The sequence below is a fragment of the Amblyomma mixtum genome, chromosome 10, assembly GCF_055824585.1.
Source record: "Amblyomma mixtum isolate Tamu chromosome 10, ASM5582458v1, whole genome shotgun sequence".
NCBI lineage: Eukaryota > Metazoa > Arthropoda > Arachnida > Ixodida > Ixodidae > Amblyomma > Amblyomma mixtum.
The window spans coordinates 91,827,312-91,852,616 of NC_143021.1; the positions used below are offsets into that span (position 1 = coordinate 91,827,312).

Sequence of the window (25,305 nt, forward strand, 5' to 3'; positions counted from 1 at the left end):
AAAGCTCTCAACACCTACAACCTCCGGCCCATCTCTCTCACATCTTGTGTGGGGAAGTTGATGGGGACCATGGTCCGTGATAGACTGTCCAACGACTTAGAAACGCACAACGCTTTTGCAGATACCATGTGCGGGTTCCGCCCATACCTGTCCGTCAAGATGTGCTGCTGCAACTTCATAGAGAGAATCTTGACCCTGTCGAGCATCCTAGCGACGACAAGGCGGTCCTCGCATTGGAATTGCAGAATGCTTTCGACAATGTGACGCATGATATCATCCTCTCCCACCGGTCCCAAGAGGACTGTGGGAACAGCACAATCCAATACATTAGGCAATTCCTTACAGATCAGCAATCATATATCCGACTCGAAGACAGTGAACATGTCCCGTACACGCTTGGTACGCGAGGGACTCCACAGGGAGCGGTCCTCTCGCCTCTTCAATTCAATCTGGCTGTGATGAAGCTCCCTACCCTGCTGTGTGTGGTCCCCGGTGTGCGCTTGCCCTGCACGCGGACGACAGCACCCTCTGGTCAACACACGGATAGTTTGGAGAAATCGAGACCAACCTACAGCAAGCGGCGGCTATTGTGGACGATTATGCATGCCCCTGCTGCCTTGAGTGCTCCCCGAGCAAATTGGAATTGATGCACAAACGTCCCAATGAATTATGCACAACCAATATTAACCTCTCCCTGCTTAGTCGCCCGATACCTGAACGCGAGGAATTCCGGGTATTGGTATTCTACATGCAATGGAACCGCGAGATCGACACCGCGCTGAAGAAGCTCCGCAAGGTGGGGGATCAGGTGGGCCGTACGGTCTGCCGGGTATCAAACAAGCGGGGAGGGGGAGGGGGTTGCGATGCAGAGGCGCCCTGCGGCTAGCCAGTGCATTCGTAACCAGCCGAATCCTGTATTCGGCACCGTAGCTCCACCTGCACAAATGCGATGAGAACCGTCTCGAAGTGATTCTCTGCAAAATCTATGAGAGCTCTAGACCTCCCCAGTGCAACATCCAGCCAACGTCTCCTCGGCCTGGGGATGACGAACACCTTGGGGGAGCTGCGCGAGGCTCATCTCAACGATCAATTCTTGCGGTTAAGCAAAATACGTGCGGGTAGCCGCCTTCTGACTCGCCTCCACATCAATTACGCAACTCAACAGGAGAAGCGGTTATATCTGTCCGAAGCCTGGCGCTTCGCCCTGCAGGTTCGCCCCCATCTCCAATAACACCACAAAGGATGCCCATGATGCCCGCAACCTCGCGCGAGCAGAGGCCAATTCCGAGGAGTATGGTGCTCGATCAGAACTATTTTACACGGACGTGGCCGGTGAACACCATGGGGGTTGGTACACGGTGGCCGTCGTCTACCAAAGCTACCCAGTTCAAGGGCTCGCCTTCCGTGCCCCCAACATTACAATCGCGGAGGAAGTTCCTATGCGACTTACAGCCGCACATCCAGCGTTCCGAGTCATTATAATCGACTCAAGGGAGCTTGCCGCAATTTCGGACACGGTTAAATTCCAGATCCCGCCTTTCAAATGTTGCATACATGTGAGTACCGGGGTTTTTCAACCCGCCGCACCATCATCTGGGCCCCAGCATAGCCTCAACCCCACCCCCATTCCACCCGAGAGGACTGGGAGGCTGCCCTGCTCGGCTGCTCAACTCTCCAGGACCAACGAGCCCTGATTACAAGAGCCCGGGCCGCCGCGGAGGACACAGGGGTCCCTGGTTAGGCAGCCCTCTTAGTAATTGTGAGGGCTGGGCCCTTCAGGCACAGTCCAAGCAATGCCTCTTTTCTAAATAGTATAAATAAATGTTTTACGCCCCCGACATCCGGTCACAGACACTTTGACGTCGTGTTCCTTCATGCGCTAGTGATTTCGGCCCATCGACAGCAACCGTGGTGTTGTTTTTGTGCTCGTGACCTTCGAAATTGCGAATAATGCATCGAGTCTCGCACGGATCTGACGGGAACCTGTATCTGCGCTCGCTTTCTCGTGAGCCATTGCTCACCGTGGATCATGAACTATATGATTTAGTCACTGCTATGATTCGAGTCGGCACATCGTGGGAGCTATTTGTACAACTGCATGCTGACTGAATTCTATTGGCATTGCATATATTAGCGAAGACAGTGAATGCTATTGCATGATTGTGGTTTGTTTCACATGTTTACGCTAAAGAATTTTTAGAAATTATCTACGATTGTAAGGTACATCGCGCACACATTAAATTGCGTGCACTTTCTGTGCACAGAATGATGCCTATGTATAGCATGAACACTATGCACGGAATGATTGGACATGTATTGCGTGAATGATGGACGAAATGATATATAAAATGTCAGTTGCACCGTCTGAGAGAAACTTAACACCTCTGGTGCGTCGACAGATTTGTATTTTGCAGAATGCTGTAATATAGACGTATCGTGCATTTTGAGAAATATTCTGAGAGAACGATAAAGGCATGTGCGTCAATAAAACAATGCAAAATATGTTCTCTGTTCTTATTACATTGGTTGCACTGCTGGTCACCGCCGGTAGGCTCAGCGCTGAGCCAATGTAAGAAGGTTTAACGTCCCAAAGCGGCTCAGGCAACGAAAGACGCCGCATTGAAGGGCTCCGGAAATTTCGACCATCTGGTGTTCTTTAACGCCAGGTGGTCGAAATTACCGGAGCCCTTCCTCATAGCCTGAGTCGCTTTCGGACGTTAAACCCCCATACGCCAAACTTTCTTACACTGTCTCAGCGGTGCGGCTACCATCGTTGACTAGCAGCGGAACCAGTTTTAACATGCCACAACAGCAAAGAAACTGTGTGCGAAAAACACAAACGCGCGGCTCGCGACCACGCGCAGAGCAGGCGGACAACGATACATCAGCCCACCTGCCCCCGATTTGTGATCAGTGCATGCGTGAAGCGGACTCCATGCGAACTCCTCCCGTGCTCGAATGTTTCTATCATTCGTTGGGATGGAGATTAATGCGCCGATATTCGCCCGCCAACCGCTATCAACGTAAGCGAAGGAAGAACTGGCGCTAGCCTCTGTATTTCATGGCCGCTGGGAGGTATGAAAAATTTCACCCCCCTGCAGTCGCTGTCCGAGCTGCACGCCATAACTGATCCGGAAGTCACGTGTTTTCACAAGTACTGCTGGGTGTTTTTGGCCGACGCTCAGCAACAGTCACTTTGGGGCAGCGGCGTAGTCTGTTACATTATCTGCTGTGCATGCGCAAGCGCGCGGGGACGACGCCAGCAAACGAAGGGGGTAACTCACGTATAACTTTAAATACCGTGACCTTACGGCATCTCCTAAATTCTTTCCTTTCCCCATGGCGGGCTCCGAGCAATGTCATTTGCATTGTTTTCGCACGTGCACTTATGCATTGCGGGGAATCCACCGAGATGGCTGGCTGCCTCTGCGCGTCTGCTCTTCTGGTCCCATGTATCAGGACCTTCAAGTTACAAGTGCTCCTGTTAAACCGTTGCCATGTTTTAGAGCGCAGCTCTTTGGCGTCCGTTCCTGGGTTTCGCGTCGTCGTCGGCCTCGTAACCAGCTCCGCCCCCCTTTCATCCCCCCAGCGCTAGCAGCGACCGACTGATACCGCTGGATGCCGCTGACGCCGATAGAGAGTCAAGATAACGTGACTGCATAGAACACCGTCGCCGCCATGCAGAAAGAGGAGGAAAGGGTCCCCCGCCCCCCTGTTCTTGTGTGGCGGATAGGGTGCTCTTCAGTTGCTGACGCGCCGGTTGCCGACGCGCAGTTGTCGACGCGCCGACGATTACGTTACTTGACGTTCTGTGGTAACGCCGACGCGCAGTTGTCGACGCGCCGACGATTACGTTACTTTACGTTCTGTGATAGCGCCAACGATTACGTTACTTTACGTTCTGTGATAGCGCATACATGTGTTGCTCGATTTCTTTGCCTCAATCTATCGAAAAGGTGAAACAGCTTATTTGCTGCGCTCAAATTTCGCATTAGGAAGTAACGTAATCGTCGGTATTTTTTTTTATTGATCCCCGCGTGCATTGCCGAGAATCCGCCCTGTCAGCTGACTACCTCGCCTCTTCTGCTCTTCTTGTCCCCAGTGCCTCTAGGCCCTCAGTCGTCGCGTGCTGCAATAAATGCAGTGACTTTTTTGATGCTTCCGCACTTGCAGATTTGCATTGTGGAGAACCCACCTTGGCAGTTGACTTCCGTTGCGCTTGTGCCATGCTGGACCCGCTTGTACGCTGGAGCGCCTTTTATCAGTGCCTAAACTTACCACACGATCGTAGTTTGGCAGAGTTACGGACGCATTTGCCTGGAAACCGTATTGTGGAATGTATAGGAATGCATCCATATTAATGCAACTTTACGGAGCATAGCGCAGGATTTTCGCGCCTATTATTTGGGAACCAACGAAGTTTTCTTGTACTGCCGTTATTTATTTTTTTCACTCGGGAATCTATTCAGGAACAGCTGAGAATGGCACATGTGCCGTAAGATTCTAGGTTACACCAGCCTGGATGATGTTATTTTTTTCCTGCCCACGTGCATCATTTTAAGCAAACCTTAGAGGAGATATAGCAGTCGTGCTCTCGTGGTGCTTTAGGCTCTGTGGCCTTTCACTCGTTTATTAGGGGCATTTGTTAGTTGTGCAGCGCTCTTCATGTTATAAGAATTTGTGCCGGATTGCAGCTCCGAAGACGGAGTCAAGATCTGGTGCTTGAACGACTTTGAGATCGGCCGGCGACTGGGGACAGGCACGTTCGGCGACGTCTACCTTGCTCGAGAAAAAAGCACGGAATTTATCGTTGCTCTTAAAGTGAGTAATCAGTACAAATTGAGATTAGTTAATGTACAGTTGGTGTCACAGCATTGCATGCATTTAGCGAGATTTCTTTTCTTAGAGCACGTCATTGCTGCCACATTACCTCCATTTTGCTGTCCGATAGCAGTTGAGATGTGTTATCAGCGGGAGCTCGATTTCCTCCTTTATATACCGGGAGATGCACCGGAATTACTCTCTAATTTTTCTAAATAGGCTTTCTATTTAGACGACTTAAGACTATCAATTGTGTACCGCAGCAGAATACACCTAAGCCGTTTTAACTAGTAGGCTGGTTGATACTGAATAGTTAACGTCTTAACTATTTTTATTAGCTTCCTTATCAAGAGGCATGTAGCTCGTCTTACGTAATATATATCTGAGTAATTAGAATTTCCAAAACGAAGTTGCCCTCGGCGCTCTAGGCTAACGTATTCTGGCTGTTTCGACTAGTTATGTTCACTTGCGGGGTCGCTTTGCCTGAATGTACAGAATGTCTGCGATACTTCTGACTTGTGTGAGGGCAAATGTTATCTCTGCTAGCCTTCCGAAGATTATTGTCATTTCTTTTGAAACTGCTTAGAGGTTTTTCGGAATCAACAGCTACAGATCCAGCCGCGCGCAGCCCCAGTTTTCCCCCCATGGAGGATACTTTCGGCTTTGTGGTAAGATCTAAATGTTGGTCTTGAGAAGACGATACTATTGCGCTCTTGAGCGCATTGGAGTGCGCGGATTTAAACTGTACGGCGTGCATATAACCTGTCTGATTTTCGGCAACTGTCCAGACTTGCGGCTCCTCCTCCATTCTGAAGCTATTTTAATAGAACGAGAACATTGTGTGCACACTGCATTCAAGCACAGAGGCCCATTGCTTATCAGAATTTCACAAAGCTGAGCTCCTGCTCCGACATCTGCTGCTGCTTTCTGCTGAGATATCTTCTGACATAACAAGAAGGCTGTGTTTAAGAGCTCTGGAAACGCTTTTTGAGTGCATAAACAAATTCCCTGAAGTGAGAACTCACAGAGTGCACAGAACCATAGCGTCTACATGCTTCAGGAGTATTTGTATTATCGCGAAACTTTGTAACGTTCGTGAATGCTCGAATGCAACGGCACGTGGTCTTATAAGTGTGCGACGCAAGAGGCGACCAGATATTTATGGAAATATTGTAGCCGCTCGCAATGGCATCTCTGATATTGGAAGTAGCCGTAGCAGCGTTTCGCACCTTATCTCTAATGTTCTTCTTTAAACTGAGCGCCGTGTGAGGGCAACGGTGATCCTGTTCTTCGTTAACCAGCAGGTACGTTTACTGATATCGCCGTCACTGAGTTGTACCCATTTACGGGCACAGAGTAGCACAATAAACAACGTTCGAGTTTCAAGCAGTTCTGCTAGTCTTCCTTGTCGACGGCCTGCGGATACCATACCTGACCATATTTTGACAGCCTAAACTGACTGGTTGATTTTCATATGGTTTCGCTAGATTTTTCTAAATTCAGTGTAGAAGTACATAAAACAGCCAGCAATGAAAATTCTGGGGGGAAAGGAGGGGTACACTGCCCTTACTGAAGTGCGATGAGGCGAATGCCGCTTCCTCCTGCGTTGCTGCCCCCGTTACTGTGGTGATGACGGCGTAGGTGATGTCACGCATGTGGGCCAGCAAGCGCCAGGATGAAGTGGGAGCGGCGGTCGGTGCTCCATATTTAGACTCTGGTGATGATGTCATAAGTGACGTCACACGTATGTGGAGTACATTTCTGATTACGGGATACTACGTAATTGATGACGCCAATGGTTTTTCTTAATTTGTGTTTTTATTTTTGTTTCTATTTTTATACTTTTATTTCTTTGTTTCTTTTAACATTTATTTTTATTTTCCCTTTTTCTGTTATTTATATCTCCATTTTCATCATTCATATTTTTATTCTTATTTTAAATTTTGTGATTTTGATTTATTATTGCGTTTTTGTTATTATTATTGCGTTAATACTTGTTATTTCTTTTTGTTACCTTTATTTTACGATGATTTCAATTATTTTTGGTTACGACGCAAAACACCACTGATGACGTTATCAGGATGAGTGAGCTACAGTGTGACAGCTTTAATGGATGGACGGACAAAGATGAGCCATTAAATTCTTTCGTCTTAATAAATGTTTCTGTATTCACAACGAAAGGGATCAGTGCTCGAGGGCTGCAACAACACTGCCAAGCGAAATTCCTGAAATTTATTGAGCACAGCCAGAACTGCACATAATCTAATTGGGGAGGTTTCTGGCATTGTTTTTGCTGCTCTGGTGTCCTCCCGCCTTCTGTTAAAAATGCAAGGCATTCAGATAGAGTGTTCTTTGCATGATACGCCTTAATCACACCAAGAAACGGCGTGTAAACGTTGTGCTTGAGACAGCAGTGGTTGGGGCATCTGCATCGTGAGGGAGAGGTGCCGAACTCACACTACTGCCGCCAGGGATAACCATCAGTTTCGAATTGGTGCAAGCTTTCGCCTTGCCTGGTGTCCGACTTCTCTGAGGTGAAATTCTTGGAAAATGGGTCTTTGACCTCACCTTGTACAGATGAAAACAGCGTCTGCCATAGCGCTTTTTGTCGAGATCTTCCCTTAAAAGCTGCCAACAAACTTCACCGTCAACGTTGTGCGTGCAGGTCATGTTGAAGTCTCAGCTGCAGCGCTTTAATCTGGAGCATCAGCTGGTAAGAGAAATCGAGATCCAGTCCCAGCTAAGGTGAGCTTGCTTGCTTTGAGACTGCATTGTCATGAGTACACTTGTAGCACACTGCGTTGTGCTACATTCTTGCTGGAGGTTTTCCCGCTCTTTTTGTTGTTGTTTTAGAGCGCAGACCTTTGGCGATCGTTTCTGCGTTTCGCCGCGTCGCCGTCGCCGCTGTCTGTTGTAACACGCAATGGACACCTCACTCGCGCTTTAAGCTGCGAAACCAATGGAGCAGGAGCTTTGAAAGCAGAGGGTAAAATTGGTAAATTGGTTTTTGACGAAAGAAAACGACGCAGTATCTCTCTTACACATCTCGGTGGAAACCCGAACCAGAGGGAAGGAGCATAACTGCCCTCTTGGAACAGTGGACACCTCAATCGTGCTTTAAGCTACGAGGCGGTAGTGACAGATCTGCACTGCATGCGTTGGCATTGAAAACGTGCCAGAAACGCCACGCTGAAGCAATTAGCCGTCGGCGTTCGTTGTGTTTATTGGCGTTGGCGTCGACAACGTCATGCACTCTGATCATTTTAAGGAAAGGAAGAGCGCATTACTGGCTCCCTGGGTCACTGGACGCCTGAATCACGTTTATAGGTACGTGGAGTGATGAGATAGAGATGGGGACTGTATGCGTTAGCGCTGACAACGGTGAGCGAACTGCCACCTGCCAGGGTGGCAGGGAGCAGGTGGGGACTTTATTGTAGATGTAAAGACAAACAGGAATTTCTCACCACTTATGCCCGAGAACATCTCGTTCCTCGCGCTTGTAACGGCTCCCACGGCTGCGACAACCTCGAGAAATACTTTTATAGAGCTAGTCTTTGCGAACCAGGTTCCTTCATGACAGTCAAGAACTGTTAGTGGAGTGTTTCTTGAAGAAGGAATATATGTGAAAAATAGCAAGTTCTCTGCAATTGGACATACATCTATTGCTCGAATTCTTTGCCTCAGTCTAAAAAAAAGCTGGAACAGTTGATGAGCTGCGCTCAAATTTCACGTTAGGAACTAACGTAATCGTCCGCAATTTCTTTTTCCGTCGGTATACTTATGGCCTGAGCACGCTCATTAACTCATTATAACTCCAGTTCCTTATTTATGTTTGACATTTTTATAAGTGCGAGAGATTTACATGGCTGTGTCGGGTCAGCAAGATGTATCCGCAATTGTGTCCGCACGATTATGTCGTTCTCTGAAGACAAATGTGTGAGTGTTAATGTGATGCAGATTATTTGATGAAATGTTTCCGTGGGAAAAATTTGGTTCATTAAGAGATATTAATTAAACACGAAAAAACGGCCAAAACTACATTTAGACGTCGATATAGTACACAGACGTCAGAACAGCCATGGACGTCGATATAGCATATGGGCATTTTGCTTTCGCATTGCTGCAATGCGGGTCGCCGCAGAGGTCTCAAAGTTTTTTTATTCTGAAAATATATCACTTGTTTGCTAAGCCATGCAGCTGGGAAGATGGTGGATATTCTGCTGACACTGTCTTGTGAGCCCTTTTTCATCATTGAAAGTGCACACGTGCCACTATCACGTCAGAATGCAGCCAGCCAGGAAGTGAAAAAGCGATAACTGCACGCAAGCGAAGTCAGCACGTGAAATCAGTGAAGTCAGAACGCTTCATTCAGTTTGTCTATGTTTAAAATACTAATGCTGCTGTAATGTAAGACAGGCTCCACCAGCAATTTTAAAATAAATTTTCCTGTGGTACATGAGTAGAACGGTACGAGTACCAGAAGCCATGCTTATGTAAATTTCACATATAACTTCCATGATTTGAGGTATGTTATAATGAAGCGTATTTGTGTACAGAAAGTATAGCAGTTTTGATGAAAAAGTTGTTATTCGAGGAACCAATGCCGTCATTCTTGTCCACTTCCATTTCCTTGGTAATTTTTTTATTTTGTCTTCTCATTCAAAGGAGTCACGGTGACGCACCGGCGCGCTTAACCACGGTAAAGTAACCACGGTTTTCGCTAAGCGTGGTGCTGTTGTTCGCACGGCAGAATAAGGCTAATTGTTAACCTCGGTTAAGGTAACCACGCTTAACGAAAAAAAGGGGTTACCTTAACTACGGTGACGTGTGCTCTTGAGGCAAGAACATTACGAGGGCAAAATAAGTGCATTGGCTTTCCTTTTTGCTGAAAGTACAGGAAATGCACACATAAAACAATCTTGAAATTTATCAAGACCTTTTCACTGTGCAGTGATTTTTAAGCGTCCATCTGTTCTGTCGTTTTGTGTGGCTGCTCTGTTCCCAGTGCTTCTTTGTGAATAACCTTTAACTCAGATGCATTTCAACATTTCTTGAAATTGTCGAACCGTTTGATAATGATGTAAAATGTATACGGGGCTGTTCAAACATCCGTTCAGAATATTTCTCTTTTGTTCCCTTCCCTTACCATGCCTTACCTTACTTTATCTTTCAGTACATGCTGCCACAGCGTTTGCATTGCGAATGATTACCGGTGCCAGACTGGTTCGCTTGCCCAACGGCCACTTTGGGCCTTCCCTTGCAGGCACCCGAACATCCTTGTGCCTCTACAACTGGTTTCATGACAGCAGCCGTGTCTACCTCATCCTGGAGTATGCACCCCAGGGGGAGCTGTACCCCCGTCTTCGTGCCGCTGGGCGATTCACCGACCAGCAAGCAGCCACGGTGAGTGCCCCCTCTTCTTCCCACCCATGTCTCACACCCCTGACTGCCGTCACCCTCAGCTTTCAGCGATGCCACTAGCCCTCCTCTGATGCTGTGACAAAAGCGCTGTGCCTCTGGGCACAAGCCAGTAGTCTGATCATCAGGGCTGGTTACTGATGGCGGGTGGTTCTTCTCGATCACTTAGGTTTACGTTGAAGAACAGGTGAATGAAGAGGTATTGATCAATGTGGTTCTTTGGGAGCCACAATGTTAACTCTTATAAAGGGTTCAAAAGCAGATTAGGGCGGACACGTAACAGGCCGAATTAAATGATGAGGCTCAGAAGGAAGGCTGACAACGTTTAGCTTCCCATTTATACAGCTAATTTTTACAACCCCTATGTTCTGGTGTTGAGCTGACCTTCACAGAAAGTTATGAATATAGGGGTGTGTGCTTGGTATTTTCTCACGCCCGAACCGAATTCCAATCGACAAAAAATATTACTAATATTCTCTAAATGTCAACATCCTTACAAAACCAATAACCGTATGAAGCAGCGAACAGCTAGCGGCGGTGCTGCGAAACAGCGCTACAAATTATGGAGTTTCAGCTGCAGCTGTCAACAGGCGCAAGTTTGATCTCCAAAAGGAGTTCGCAGTGAAATAACTGTATGGCCACCATGTTATACGTAAAAGGAAACGGCTGCCTCTGTGGCAGTCATGTTATAATTACAAGAAAGTTTCTGTTCTACTGATAAAGAAAGCGGTTAAATTATCGCCGCATCTCAATTGAGGAACTTTCTGTTCTACTGATAAAGAAAGCGGTTAAATTATCGCCGCATCTCAATTGAGGAGTGCGGTGAAAGTTGTATGAGCCACGGCCACCCAGACAGGGCATCAAGCCACGGTCTGCTAAAACTGCCTGATCCCAGCCGCGGTGTCCAGTCTTGTTGGCCAGGTATGAGCAGTATAATACAGCTGTTTTATACGTTCCAACTGAGGGATATCGGCAAATAAAACAGCTGTCTTACCGGTACTCTCCGATGGGGCAGAAACGTGGAGGCTAACAAAGAGGGTTGAGCGTAAGTTGAGGAGAACGCAATGAGCTATGGAAAGAAAAATTACAGGCATAACATTAAGAGATGGGAAGGTGGCAGAGTGGGTGACGGAACAAACGCGACTTAATGACTTGCTAGCCAAAATCAAGAAGAAGAGAGGAAGAAATGAGCTTGGGCAGGGCATGTAAAGTGAAAGCAAGACAACCGCTCCTCCTTAAAGGTAGCGGAGAGGATTCCAAGAGGACGCAAGCGTAGCAGGGGGCGGAAGAAAGTTAGGTGGGTGGAGGAGATTAAGAAGTTTGCAGGGATAAGGTGGATTAAGCAGGCAAAGGACACGGTTAGTTGGAGAGCCATGGGGGAGGCCTTTGCCCTGCAGTGGGCGCAGTCAGGTTGGTGGTGATCATGATGGTCACTATGAGCAATAGGAAAGCCGCCACATAAATGGACGTGATCGCTGCACTCAAGGCTCAATACCGCGCTGCCCGATCTCGGCAGCATGCCGTGGGGCGGGGGGGGGGGGGGGGGGGGGTGTGACCTTTAGTTTTTTATAGCAAATAATAGAAATAGCCAGTTTGGACCAAAGAATTCGTATATCTGGCTCTTATTCCCTGTAGTGATGCCGTGCAAATTCCTGCATTTTTCCTTGCGTTATTGGTTTTGTGAGACAGGAGACAGAGCGCAGGATGGAGCGAGCTTTAATGGCACCCGCAAGTATGGCGACCAACCCTTCGAAGAAGAAGATGATCGATGATGATGGATATGTACAGATGAAGACGAAGATCGCATGTTGTGCTTTGAGCGATGATGATGGATATGTACAGATGAAGACGAAGGTCGCATGTTGTGCTTACACTTTCTCCCCTCGCGTACGAAAGCGACCGGCCCGGGCGCAGATTAGAGCACAGTAGGGCGACGGGCAAAGGGTTTGAGGCGTGAAACATGAACAATATCGGCACCTCGGCAACGACGATCATTAACAGGATGAACAGGGGCAACGCGATAGTTCACCGGGGACGTTTGTTCGAGTACAGTATACGGACCAATATAACGGCTCAAAAATTTTTCACACAATCCCGGGGTACGCACTGGAGTCCACAGCAGTACCTCATCACCAGGGTGAAAAAATATGGCACGGTGGGAGAGATCATAGGTGTTTTTCCGGGAGGCTTGGGAGGCGTCGGTATTCAGGCGGGCAATGGCACGGCAGTAGGTAAGACGAGAAGTAAACTGTTCGTGAGAGAGTCTGGAAGAGGTTGAGGGGGCGGAGAAGAAAGACGCTTCGAGGGTGAAGGTAGGTTGACGTCCATACACAAGGAAGAATGGGGAGAAGTTGGTGGTTCTTTGCACGGCACTATTGTATGCAAAGGTAACGAAGGGAAGCATGGTGTCCCAGTTGGTGTGGTCGGGCTGGATGTAGGTGGCTAGCATATCGGACAGCGTGCGATGAAAGCGCTCTGTGAGCCCATTGGTCTGAGGGTGATAAGCTGAAGAGGTTTTGTGCACGGTTCTGGAGGCGTGAAGAACTTCGGCAAGGATGCTGGAGAGGAAGGACTTGCCGCGGTCACTAATAAGGACACGAGGAGCTCCATGGCGCAGAAGGATGGCGTTCAGGAAGAAGTGGGCGATCTCTGAAGCAGAGCCGGAAGGAACAGGGGCCGTTTCAGCGTATCTAGTTAAGTGGTCGATGGCAGTGACGATCCAACGGTTGCCCGTTGGTGTTAATGGTAAGGGACCGTAGAGGTCAATCCCAACGACTTCAAAAGGGGAGAAAGGACAGGGAACAGGCTGTAGAAGGCCCGCAGGGGCAGACGTGCTCCGTTTACGACGTTGGCAAGAGATGCAAGACGCAATATATTTTCCAACAGCGGTTGAGAGGCCAGGCCAAAAGAAACGGCGCTTGATGCGGTCATAAGTTTTCTGAAAGCCTAAGTGGCCAGCCGGGGGATCATCATGAAAGGCCTGCAAAACTTCTCGGCGAAGAGAACGGGGTACGACAGGGACCCATGAGTCACCGAAGGGGCTGTAATTGTGCCAAAGAAGGATGTTGTCGACTAGCTTGAAAGAGTTAAGTTGGCGACGTAGGCGGGCATTCGGTGGCCGCGTAGCACCGCTCAGACGGTCGATAAGAGTCCGGCAGTAAGGGTCGGCCCGCTGCGCTGAGGCGAGATCGCCAAGACTGGGAGCTGGCATCAAGTCAATGGGTGCGGCGGTCAAGGTTGAAATAGCCGTCGAAGGGGTAGTTTGGCAGTTTGAGGATGCGGAGGACACGGGTTGCGGATGCGGAGGTTGGGTTTGGGCGAGGGGACAACGAGATAGCGCATCGGCGTCCTGGTGTTTCTTGCCCGATTTATAGGTGACGGTAAAGTCATATTCCTGGAGACGGAGAATCCAGCGGCCGAGGCGGCCGGACAAGTTTTTCTGCGAGGACAACCAGCACAGGGCATGATGGTCAGTGACAACTGTGAACTGGCGGCCGTACAAATAAGGGCGAAATTTCTGAATGGCCCAGACAACAGCGAGGCACTCTTGCTCAGTTATCGTGTAGTTCTGCTCCGCTGCAGTCAGTGTACGACTGGCGTAGGCGATGACTTGCTCGCACGAAGAGTGCTGCCGCTGCAGAAGAACTGCACCAATGCCGTGTCCACTGGCGTCCGTGTGTAAAATAGTTGGAGCATTGTCGTCGAAATGTGCTAGTATCGGATCAGATGTGAGAGCCTTCTTTAAGGTAGTAAAAGCGACCTCACAGGCCTCAGACCAAACAAACGGCTGGTCAGCGCAGAGGAGCTTATGCAAAGGGGCCGCAATAGAGGCAAAGTTGCGTATGAAGCGCCGGAAGTATGACGCTAGCCCCAGAAAACTGCGCAGGTCTTTGACGCGCGATGGGCGAGGAAAATGCAAAACTGCAGCCACTTTATCGGGATCAGGCTTTACACCCTTCTGGCTAACGACGTGACCGAGTACCTTGATAGAAGTGGAAGCAAAGCAACATTTCTTGGTGTTTATCTGAAGGCCGGCCTCAGAAAGTGCGCTTAATACTTCATCGAGACGAACAAGGTGTTCAGAAAAAGTCGAAGAAAAAATGACTATGTCGTCGAGGTAGCATAGGCACGTTTTCCACTTCAGGCCTCGGAGAACGGTGTCGATCATGCGCTCGAACGTGGCCGGAGCATTGCATAGGCCGAACGGCATAACGTTGAATTCGTATAATCCGTCGGGAGTGGCGAAAGCAGTTTTTTCCTTGTCGGCCTCATGCATAGGTATTTGCCAGTATCCGGATCTTAGGTCGAGACTAGAGAAAAATTGTGCACCTTGGAGACAGTCGAGGGCGTCATCAATCCGAGGCAGCGGATAAACATCTTTTCTAGTGATCTTGTTAAGGGCGCGATAGTCAACACAAAAGCGTACTGAGCCATCCTTCTTTTGAACCAGCACGACAGGCGAAGACCAAGGACTCGAAGAAGGGCGTATGATGTGGCGCTTGAGCATGTCGGCTACGTTATCTTGAATAACCTTGCGCTCACTAGAAGACACACGATACGGGCGACGGCGAATGATGCCCGAACCATCTGTGTAGATGCGATGCTTAGCTGCGGTGGTTTGGCTCAAGGTTGTTGCCTGGGTATCGAAGGAAGCGGCATGCTTGGTCAAGACGGCAAGCAATTCATCTTTTTGAGTCGGGGTGAGACCGGGGCTAATAGCAGCTGAAATAGATGCAGAGGCAGAAGCAGGGGTCGAAAGAGCGAAGCTTGATGGGGCAGAGGAAAGAACGGCCACAGGTTGAGTGGTATCCACAGAAGCGATGGCTGTGCCTTGACGCAGAAGAATGTGTTCCGGCGTAGTGTTGAAGGCAGTCAGTAGTGAAGACCCATTGGTGAAGCGGAGCAGGGACGCGACGAGAAAGATGCCCCTTGAGAGAAGACGGGGGCTTGGTGTGACGAAAACATCCCCAGCGTTGACGTGGGCAGAAGCAACAGAGAGGACATCTTCGCAGCCGGGGTAAAGTACATGATCAGCGGTGGTAACCAGATGATGAGAAGGCAGGACAGAAACGGCAGAAAGGTCGGATTCAGAAGCCTGTAGAGTAGGGGGACAGCAGGTAATTACAGCTTGCGCAGAGTGGAGGAAGTCCCAGCCGAGGATGAGGGGATAAGCACAGGAGGGAAGCACAGCAAATACTATGTAGTGCAGGATGCCGTCGATAGTGACTCGTGCCGTACACAATCCGGAAGGACGCATTGATTCATCATTGGCAGCACGGAGAGAAGGACCACTGTAAGGGGTGCGCACCTTGCGAAGACGAGAACATAAATCAGAACTAATTACAGAAATGGCGGCGCCAGTATCGATCAATGCTTCTACTACAGTGCCTTCAATGTCAACGGTTAACATGTTCGATGGCTGTGTAGGAGGAATTGAGAGGGCGGCGTGTGGTGCAGTTTTACCTCCGGAAACTGCACAATTTAGTTTTCCGTGTGGCCAGTTGTCTGGGAGGATGGTGGACGTAGAGGCGACGACGAGCGGCGGAAAGGCGATGGGGAGCGGCGGCGCGACGGCCTGTCGGTCGAGGAGCGGTCCGGAGAGGTAGAGGGATAGGAGGGACGATAATTGGTATGGTCAGCAAACGGTGGGCGGTAAGCGTACGACGAGTGCGGAGCGTCTTGGGAGAAGTCCGCGTACGATGGGCGACGAGGAGGACTGGAGGCAAACGCCGGACGGTAAGCAGGCGACGAGTACGTAGCTCCGTTGCGAAAGTCTGGGTACCACTCGCGCTCGTCGCGTTGACGCCGACGGCACACACGGGCAACATGCCCTCGAATTCCGCAGTAGTGACACACCGGCCGACGTGCAGGCGGACTCCAAACAGGACACATAGCGGGGCTCGGGGACACAGAGACCGGAGTTTGCTGGACGGGCTGTGGATGCGACGGGTAAACAGCAGCAGGAGGCGTCGCAGCAACCTGGGCATAGGTAGGCACAAAACGCGGTACAGGTGGTTCCGCAGCCAAGGGGCGAGTGACCGAAGCGAGCTCGTCTTTGATGAGATCACGCAAAGGCGAGGACGGCGGGGCTGGAGGCGGGTGGGAATCAACTGGCGGTAAGGTGGAGCCGTGCAGTTCCTCCCGGATAATGGAGCGAATCAGGGAGCGTAAGTCCACGTCGGGTGAAACTGGGGTGTCCCAGGTGTCTTTCAATCGAAGCGACTGAAGGTCGTCAAGACGATGGCAAGTTGTTCGGATGTCTTGGACTGACGTTGGATTCTGAGCAGCAAGCGTGTTGAAGGCAAATGACCCAAGCCCTTTCAGAAGATGACGTACCCGATCGTTCTCTGACATAGCGCTGTTGACACGTCGACACAGCGAAAGCACGTCTTCAATGTAGGATGTGTAGGACTCACCGGGTAGCTGAACGCGCGTATCTAGCTTTTTTTTGTAGACAGCGGGGCTTGCACCAGATGTGCCAAAGATTTGTCGTATCTGTGCCGAGAAGTGAGCCCAGTCCGGGATGGCATCTTTGTGGTTGACGAACCAAGTCTTGGCCACGGCAGTGAGGTAGAACGACACGTTTACAAGTTTCATCGCTGAGTCCCAACGATTATAGGCACTGACCTGGTTATATTGGTCGAGCCAGTCCTCGACATCGTCCCCACGAAGACCAGCAAAAATGGGAGGCTCGCGCTGGAGTGTGGTGATGGTCCAAGTGGGGTGTCCAGAAGATTGGGAAGAACCGGGTTGGCTCATCATGGCTGGCTCCAGACGGTTCGAATCGAGAGGAAGAAGAACGGGGGGCCCATCGGGAGTACGAGTGGTGTTGTCGCTGACGGTATCCATCGGTGCGGATGGTACGAGCAGGTGGCGACCGGAACGTAGCTGCAGTCTGGCGGCGGAGAGGACGCAGGGATCGAGAGCACACTCCACCACTTGTGAGACAGGAGACAGAGCGCAGGATGGAGCGAGCTTTAATGGCACCCGCAAGTATGGCGACCAACCCTTCGAAGAAGAAGATGATCGATGATGATGGATATGTACAGATGAAGACGAAGATCGCATGTTGTGCTTTGAGCGATGATGATGGATATGTACAGATGAAGACGAAGGTCGCATGTTGTGCTTACAGTTTTTTCGTTAATCATTTCCATTTCAATAGAGATTACTCAAGGCTAAACAGCTAGAATTATCACTGTGCTGCTCGTTACGCTTGTATTTAAGGCAGGAATTACCTGTCTTAAGAGAAGGGCGTCATTACCATCTAAAAGTTGCGTGATAAAAAAAAACGCTAAGTATCCAATATGCAGCTTTGTTCAATCATAATGCACTTCTTAATTGAGGCTCGAAGAAAGTAAGCATGTAAATGACTAGGATAAACTCCTACTTCGTACTTAATGCTCTACATGACTGCCATATTTACTCCTTAACTGATGGATCCGTCGCATATTGCCGATCCCTTGTACGATTGGTCGATGTCGTTGCTTTCTTTAGAAAGCGCGCACACATTCCCCCATACAGTACGCCTACCAGCTGTGCCAGGCCCTCAAGTTCTGCCACAGCCACAAGGTGATCCACCGGGACATCAAGCCGGAGAACTTACTCCTTGGCTTCAACGGCGAGATCAAGATCGCCGACTTCGGCTTGTCCGTGCACACGCCCTCTCTCAGGTAGGCACACTGGCTAGCTCTCACTTGGCATGCTCGATTGTCTGCAGACGCTATACACGTTGACAGTGCTGTAGTGCTTTTTTTCCGTATATCTGCGTAGTATGCTGTGTACAGTGTGCTCCCTGTTTATCTGGCCGCGTTGTAAAAAATTACCCTGCACAAGCTAGTGGACTATTGCGGCTCAAGCGCAGACCACAGGGTAGCTTATGACAGTCCGCGTTTTCCGAAAAATAATGCCGCATAGGAACTTACCTCGATTCACTGGAATCGGCGAAGAACTGCACTCGTCCGCGCAGACAATTGTCGTCGAGGACAGTGGTATAGCCAACTTGAGCGGTTGCACCATCTGGGGTTCTGTGAGACCTGACACAGCTCGAAGCAGGGTCATTGGTTTTCCCACAGCTCGCCAGATGGCGCAGCCTCTCAAATCGGCGATTCCGCTCGCCTCGACGTAAATTCTCTGCGCAGGCGACTGCAGTTCTTCGCCGTCTCCTGTCAATAGAGGTAAGTCCCGGTGTTAAATTATTTATCGGAAAACGTAGACGATCATGAGCTGCCCTGTGGTCTGCGCCTCAGAAGAAACCCGGACAGATAAAAAATTCAGGGGGCACTTTGACTGTCTAAAGTGCGTAGAGGCGAAAGCGTTTTCTGCACCACTTTGACTGCTTCTGTGGCACTGGTGGCGTCACATTTAATTGAGTACTAATTACTAAGTTACGACCAATCACTAATTAATGGTTAATTACTGATTTGTGCCTGAATACTAATTAACTGCTAATTAATGACGCTTAAGCTTCGCCTTTAGGAGTGGAACGCGACAGCGTGTTGTAGCGCTGCCAGGGAGTCCACGGAACGCCATCACCCGTTCGGCGCGATGCCTTGCCCTTTGAACGCTTTTTGAGGAAAGGAAATGGCGCAGTGATTCTCCATCATCTCGGTGGACACCTGAACCGCACCATAGAGGAAGGGAGGAAGTGGGAGTGGAAGAAGAAAGACAAAGATGGCCCGTAATGAAGAAAATGAAAATTGTATTTGAGGAAAGGAAATTACGCAGTAACTGTCTCACACATCTCGGTGGACACCTAAACCTCGCCGGAAGGGAAGGGAGGAGGATGGGAGTGAGCGAAGACACCGCATTCACTAGACGCACCTTTGTTCTTCCCAAACCATCGAGCTGGCATGGCGGAGTTGATAGCATGCTCGTATCACACTCCGAAGACCGGGGTTCGATTCCCGAGCTCGATCATTTTCTTAATCGGTTATATTTATCTATATGGCCTGACTAGAAAAGTTAATTAGGTTAATTGAGTAATTAAGCAATTAACTAAGCTCAGTCCCACTTGGAGCATCACTATACGATCCCTTCAATTGGTTGCCTGTGTACTAGCCAAAGTACAATAGGCCCCGTTTGAAATTTGCGCACTGTGACGTCACGACCGTTTCGACCAACTGAAAAGCGTGACATTTCTGTCGACAACTGCTGCTTACAACGATGAGACATTAAAGGCTTTCGCCTTAATACAGAACACCGTGTATACAGCAGTTTTGTATGAAGGAACTAAGCAGAGGTTCAGGGGTATATACAAAAGCTAAACTGTTTGCTTTTTCAGTGTTTGAAAGTTTGGTGAACAAAGGGTTCGGCAGGTGTAAATTATCCTTTTATAGGAGTTGAGCAAACAAAGCGAAAAGAGGGGCCCATTATGACATGCATCACGGAAAACAAGGGAAGGGGATTGAGGGGCTCGTTATAAATATGAGAGAAGCCAACACCCACAGAAACCAAAGGACACAGGGGATTTTATTTTTACATTAATTTATTTGTTTTGTGGTGTTGATCAATTTAGAATATTACTGAATATGTTATCGCTTAAAGCTAATTGATTAGAAAAGCAGAAGAAAAAACAACCACATGCCGCCGGTGGGATCCGAACCCACGACCTCCGAATTACGCGTCCGGTGCTCTACCTCTGAGCTACGGCGACGGCTGTGAAATCTTCTGCTTTCGGGGGTATTTATGTTTACAAATAACCTAACCTTGAGAGTGTTCATCAGCGCCACCCACGTTCATAAGCGGCGGACGTAGAACGTCCTGAGTTACCGCTGGTGTGACGTAGAAGGTCATCGAACGGCGAGGGTGGAAGCTGTGTGAGAACCCTCTTATACTTCCTATGGCGTCAAGGCTGCCAGAACCGAGGCCCTCGCTAAGCAATTAAGCAAACAAGGAAAGGGGAATGAGGGGCTCGTTATAAATATGAGAGAAGCCAACAGCCACAGAAACCAAAGGACACAGGGGATTTTATTTTTACATTAATTTATTTATTTTGTGGTGGTCATCAATTTAGAATATTACTGAATATGTTATCGCTTAAAGCTAATTGATTAGAAAAGCAGAAGAAAAAACAACCACATGCCGCCGGTGGGATCCGAACCCACGACCTCCGAATTACGCGTCCGGTGCTCTACCTCTGAGCTACGTCCACGGCTGTCAAATCTTCTGCTTTCGGGGGTATTTATGTTTACAAATAACCTAACCTTGAGAGTGTTCATCAGCGCCACCCACGTTCATAAGCGGCGGACGTAGAACGTCCTGAGTTACCGCTGGTGTGACGTAGAAGGTCATCGAACGGCGAGGGTTGAAGCTGTGTGAGAACCCTCTTATACTTCCTATGGCGTCAAGGCTGCCAAAACCGAGGCCCTCGCTAAGCAATTAAGCAAACAAGGGAAGGGGAATGAAGGGCTCGTTATAAATATGAGAGAAGCCAACAGCCACAGAAAACAAAGGACACAGGGGATTTTATTTTTACATTAATTTATTTATTTTGTGGTGTTCATCAATTTAGAATATTACTGAATATGTTATCGCTTAAAGCTAATTGATTAGAAAAGCAGAAGAAAAAACAACCACATGCCGCCGGTGGGATCCGAACCCACGACCTCCGAATTACGCGTCCGGTGCTCTACCTCTGAGCTACGGCCACGGCTGTCAAATCTTCTGCTTTCGGGGGTATTTATGTTTACAAATAACCTAACCTTGAGAGTGTTCATCAGCGCCACCCACGTTCATAAGCGGCGGACGTAGAACGTCCTGAGTTACCGCTGGTGTGACGTAGAAGGTCATCGAACGGCGAGGGTTGAAGCTGTGTGAGAACCCTCTTATACTTCCTATGGCGTCAAGGCTGCCAAAACCGAGGCCCTCGCTAAGCAATTAAGCAAACAAGGGAAGGGGAATGAAGGGCTCGTTATAAATATGAGAGAAGCCAACAGCCACAGAAAACAAAGGACACAGGGGATTTTATTTTTACATTAATTTATTTATTTTGTGGTGTTCATCAATTTAGAATATTACTGAATATGTTATCGCTTAAAGCTAATTGATTAGAAAAGCAGAAGAAAAAACAACCACATGCCGCCGGTGGGATCCGAACCCACGACCTCCGAATTACGCGTCCGGTGCTCTACCTCTGAGCTACGGCCACGGCTGTCAAATCTTCTGCTTTCGGGGGTATTTATGTTTACAAATAACCTAACCTTGAGAGTGTTCATCAGCGCCACCCACGTTCATAAGCGGCGGACGTAGAACGTCCTGAGTTACCGCTGGTGTGACGTAGAACGTCATCGAACGGCGAGGGTTGAAGCTGTGTGAGAACCTTCTTATACTTCCTATGGCGTCAAGGCTGCCAAAACCGAGGCCCTCGCTAAGCAATTAAGCAAACAAGGGAAGGGGAATGAAGGGCTCGTTATAAATATGAGAGAAGCCAACAGCCACAGAAAACAAAGGACACAGGGGATTTTATTTTTACATTAATTTATTTATTTTGTGGTGTTGATCAATTTAGAATATTTAGAAAACAGTCACTCAAACCAAGAAGAATAGAGTATCCTTTTTTAACTTATGGTCTCCTTCAGTTTGAGAATAATATGGCATATTTCAAATGTAATTAATTAGAAAGCAGAAGAAAAAACTACATACCGCCAGTGGTGTCCGAATCCACGACCTTTCAATTTCTCGTCCGGTGCTCTACCAACTGAGCGCAGCCGAAGGCTTTCCAATCTTCTGCTTTCGACAGTATTTATTTGCAGTGTAGCCGAACCTTGAGGGTGTTCATCAGCGCCATCCTCGTCTATAGCGGCAGACGTAGAACGTCCTCTATTATCGCGAGTGCCACGTAGGAACGTGATCGAACGGTGAGGGCGGAAGGGAAATCGAGGCCCTCGTTAGGTATTGAGCAGACAAGGGAAGGCGAAAGAGGGCTCGTTGTGATATAAGTCAAGAAAAACGACCGTAACTGCAACCAGGGGGCTTAGGGGATGTTTTCATCATAGACATTTTATCATATATTATGCGCTTCTAGTAAGCACGAAAGCACGAACTGATGGGCGAGATGGTTTGAAAGCACGAACTTCCGCTTATAGTAAGTGCAGCTTCGCCTTTCGCCCCTCGGTTAGCCTCAGTGCAACTAATTCACGGCTTAGACACACCTGCTGTCGCGTCACGACTCACGATGCTGAAACGAGAAAGCAAAAGTGACTTGAACTACCCTCCAGCGATGGTCAGTGACTGCAACAAGAGCTGCAAAACCTCTTCAGAGCAGCAGCTAGCTAACTGTTTATTGATAAATGGTAGGCCCATAACTACCAATAGCGAGCTTTTGATAGCCTCTTCGTACAAGCTACAAATATACGCATGTGTACGCATGTATACGCAGATATACGCATTTTGCAATGTTGCCTGCAGGCGCCGAACAGTGTGTGGCACAGTGGAGTACATGGCGCCGGAAATTATCATGGGCACCGAATACAACGAGAAGGTGGACCATTGGTGCCTGGGCGTCCTGATCTACGAAATGGTAGTGGGCAGCGTACCGTTTGAGTCGGACTCAGCTCAGCGCCTAAGGGCGACCGAGCTTCAGTTCCCGGACCATGTCGGTGCCGATGCTCTTGACATCATCGGAAAGGTTAGCAGCACGCATTGCGTGAAGTAGTGTGCCGCTGGTGGCTACAGGTTGCATCCATGTCTGTCAGTGAAGCATACGTGCTGCATTTGTTGTGCCTGTCCGCACTGCACATATACACGGCCGCCACAGCCCAGTTCTGTTCTCTTCATACTTGTGCCGCACCTTTCGTCTAGCAGTTTGAATATTGCACAGAAAGAGACCTGTGCCTATACGGTTTTCTTCTTCAGAAGCAGCGAATCTGGCATTACGTTTTCTTTATCTTAAATGCGCTTATTTTAGAGAAATATAGTCGGGTTTTGATGGCTAACGTTAGATAAACTGACAAGTGGGTGGGTTAGGTTAAGGTAGGGCAGGCAGTGTAGGGTACGGCAGGTTTCGTAAGGTGCGTAGGGCAAGATAGGTTTGAACAGTTCAGGGTGCGGAAGTGTAGGTAGGTTAATGAGGGTAAGTACAGTAGTTAAGGGGAGGTAAGGGTGGATAATATACGTAAGGGGATTTAGGTTAGGGTGCGGTGCGCAAGTGTTGGCAAGGGAAAATAGGTGTGTTAGGTAGGGAAGTGGACATGCTGTTTAGTTTTAAAGATATTCTCTTATATTCTGTTATTTTCGCAGCTGGTCCAGAGACGTGCGGCAGACCGCATTTCCTTGGATGAAGTGCTGGCCCACCCGTGGATCACGAAGAATGCGGACACCACAGTAGTGTCTACGACATTCTGAAAAGAATCTTGCTGGCATCGTTCATTGCGTTCACTGGACACGGTGATTTTGTAGTGCACTTTTGCAGAAGCATATCGAATTCCTTGTATCGGTTTAGGTTTGTGGGTTTCGTGTTTTTTGGGGCATTCATATTGTAAGTACATTGGTACAGCATATATAGAAAATTTATTGGGTAAATTTTTGCTCAATTTCGTACAGCAGATTTTTAGAATATTCGTTTTATAAAAGCACAATATCTTTATTCACAGAGTAACGCATTCACTTGCATTGTTTACCGTGAAGCTTGGAGACATTGTGTTCTGAGAACGCTAATTTTAAATTTTTTCTTAAAAATTGTTTTATCTTATATCCCGCGAACTAAAAATTAAACTGGATATCCTTAAAGGAACGCAGGAGAAATTTAAGTTGTACCGATAGAATACTAGCTCCTAACCACGAAAAAATCACTCTTACTGCAAATAAAGCTCGTGTAAGGTAGAAAAAAGCAAGAACTAAAATACAGTCCTTAGCAAAAACTAATACGTTTGAAATATACGGTGGGCTATTTAAATTGTATTTTAAACATATTTCGTATTCATGAATGCACTGAAAATACGTACAAAATACGTTCCTGAAATTTCATGCTTGGTATTCGAAATATATTTTTAAAATGTGCCAAAAATACCTCACTTAAAGCATACTTCGAGCACTTTTCAAATACGTGAAAAAATATGTATGCAGTTTTAGCATCTTCTCAGTGTATTAAAAGTGTATTTTCGGAAATATGAAATTAATTCATCCAAAGTATACTTCAATTCTAAAAAACGGGCAGCCCTTGTAAACGTATATGTATGCAGTTTTAGCATCTTGTCAATGTATTAAAAGTGAACTTTCGTAAATATGAAATTAATTCATCCGAAATATACTTCAATTCTAACAAACGGGCAGTCCTTTCAAACGTCTTTGCACTCTTCTAGCTGCCGTTGAACAGTCGAGTGCTCGAAATCGCGTTTCGGGAAATTGCATTTGCGTGTCTTCAATGTATTTGAAGTGTGCTTCCGTAAATACGCAATTAATTCTTCCAAATAACACTGAAATTCTAGCAAATTGGCAGTCCACATTAGCATGTTTGCAGCGCACTACAAGCTGTCGTTGAACAATCTAAATCTCAAAATCAAGTTTCGGGATCGCATTTTGGTGCTGTCCATCTATTTAAAGTGTACTTTCGTAAATACGCAATTAATCCGTCTGAAGTATATTTAAATTCTAACAAATGGGTTGTCCGCGTAAACATATTTGCATTACACTTCAAGCTACCGTGGAACAATCTAGGGCTCGAAATGACGTTTCAGCGAAGAGTGAAAACTTTCCCTTTCTTGTCATCCTTTCGTTTATGGTAACTTCTAGCAGGAAGGTGGTCACCACTTATACCCCTGCTAAACGGGCGCTTCGAATGCCTTCCAACCGAATGTCATCTAACGATGCTACACGTGTTCTGTCTAAGGGAGTGCTTGAAGATAATATTACGCCAATGAATATTAACCGCGTCAGCATGAAATTTCCCCGGGAGTGCGCCGATGATGATGACTGCACTCATACTGTTGTTTACATCGCTTGTTTACATAACGTAAAACGCAATCTGCGCTTTCGTTCTATTAAACAATCTGTTTTCTTTTTTACTGGTTGTACTCGTGCTTGTTTACGCAGTGCGACAATGTGTGGGAAGCGATGATGCGATCGCAC

General features: G+C 48.0%; 1 pseudogene; it reads left to right on the plus strand.

Moving 5' to 3' along the window:
• Window positions 1-4,713: 4,713 nt before the first annotated feature.
• On the plus strand, window positions 4,714-23,583 carry LOC149326416 (aurora kinase B-like; annotated as a pseudogene).
• Window positions 23,584-25,305: the final 1,722 nt, after the last annotated feature.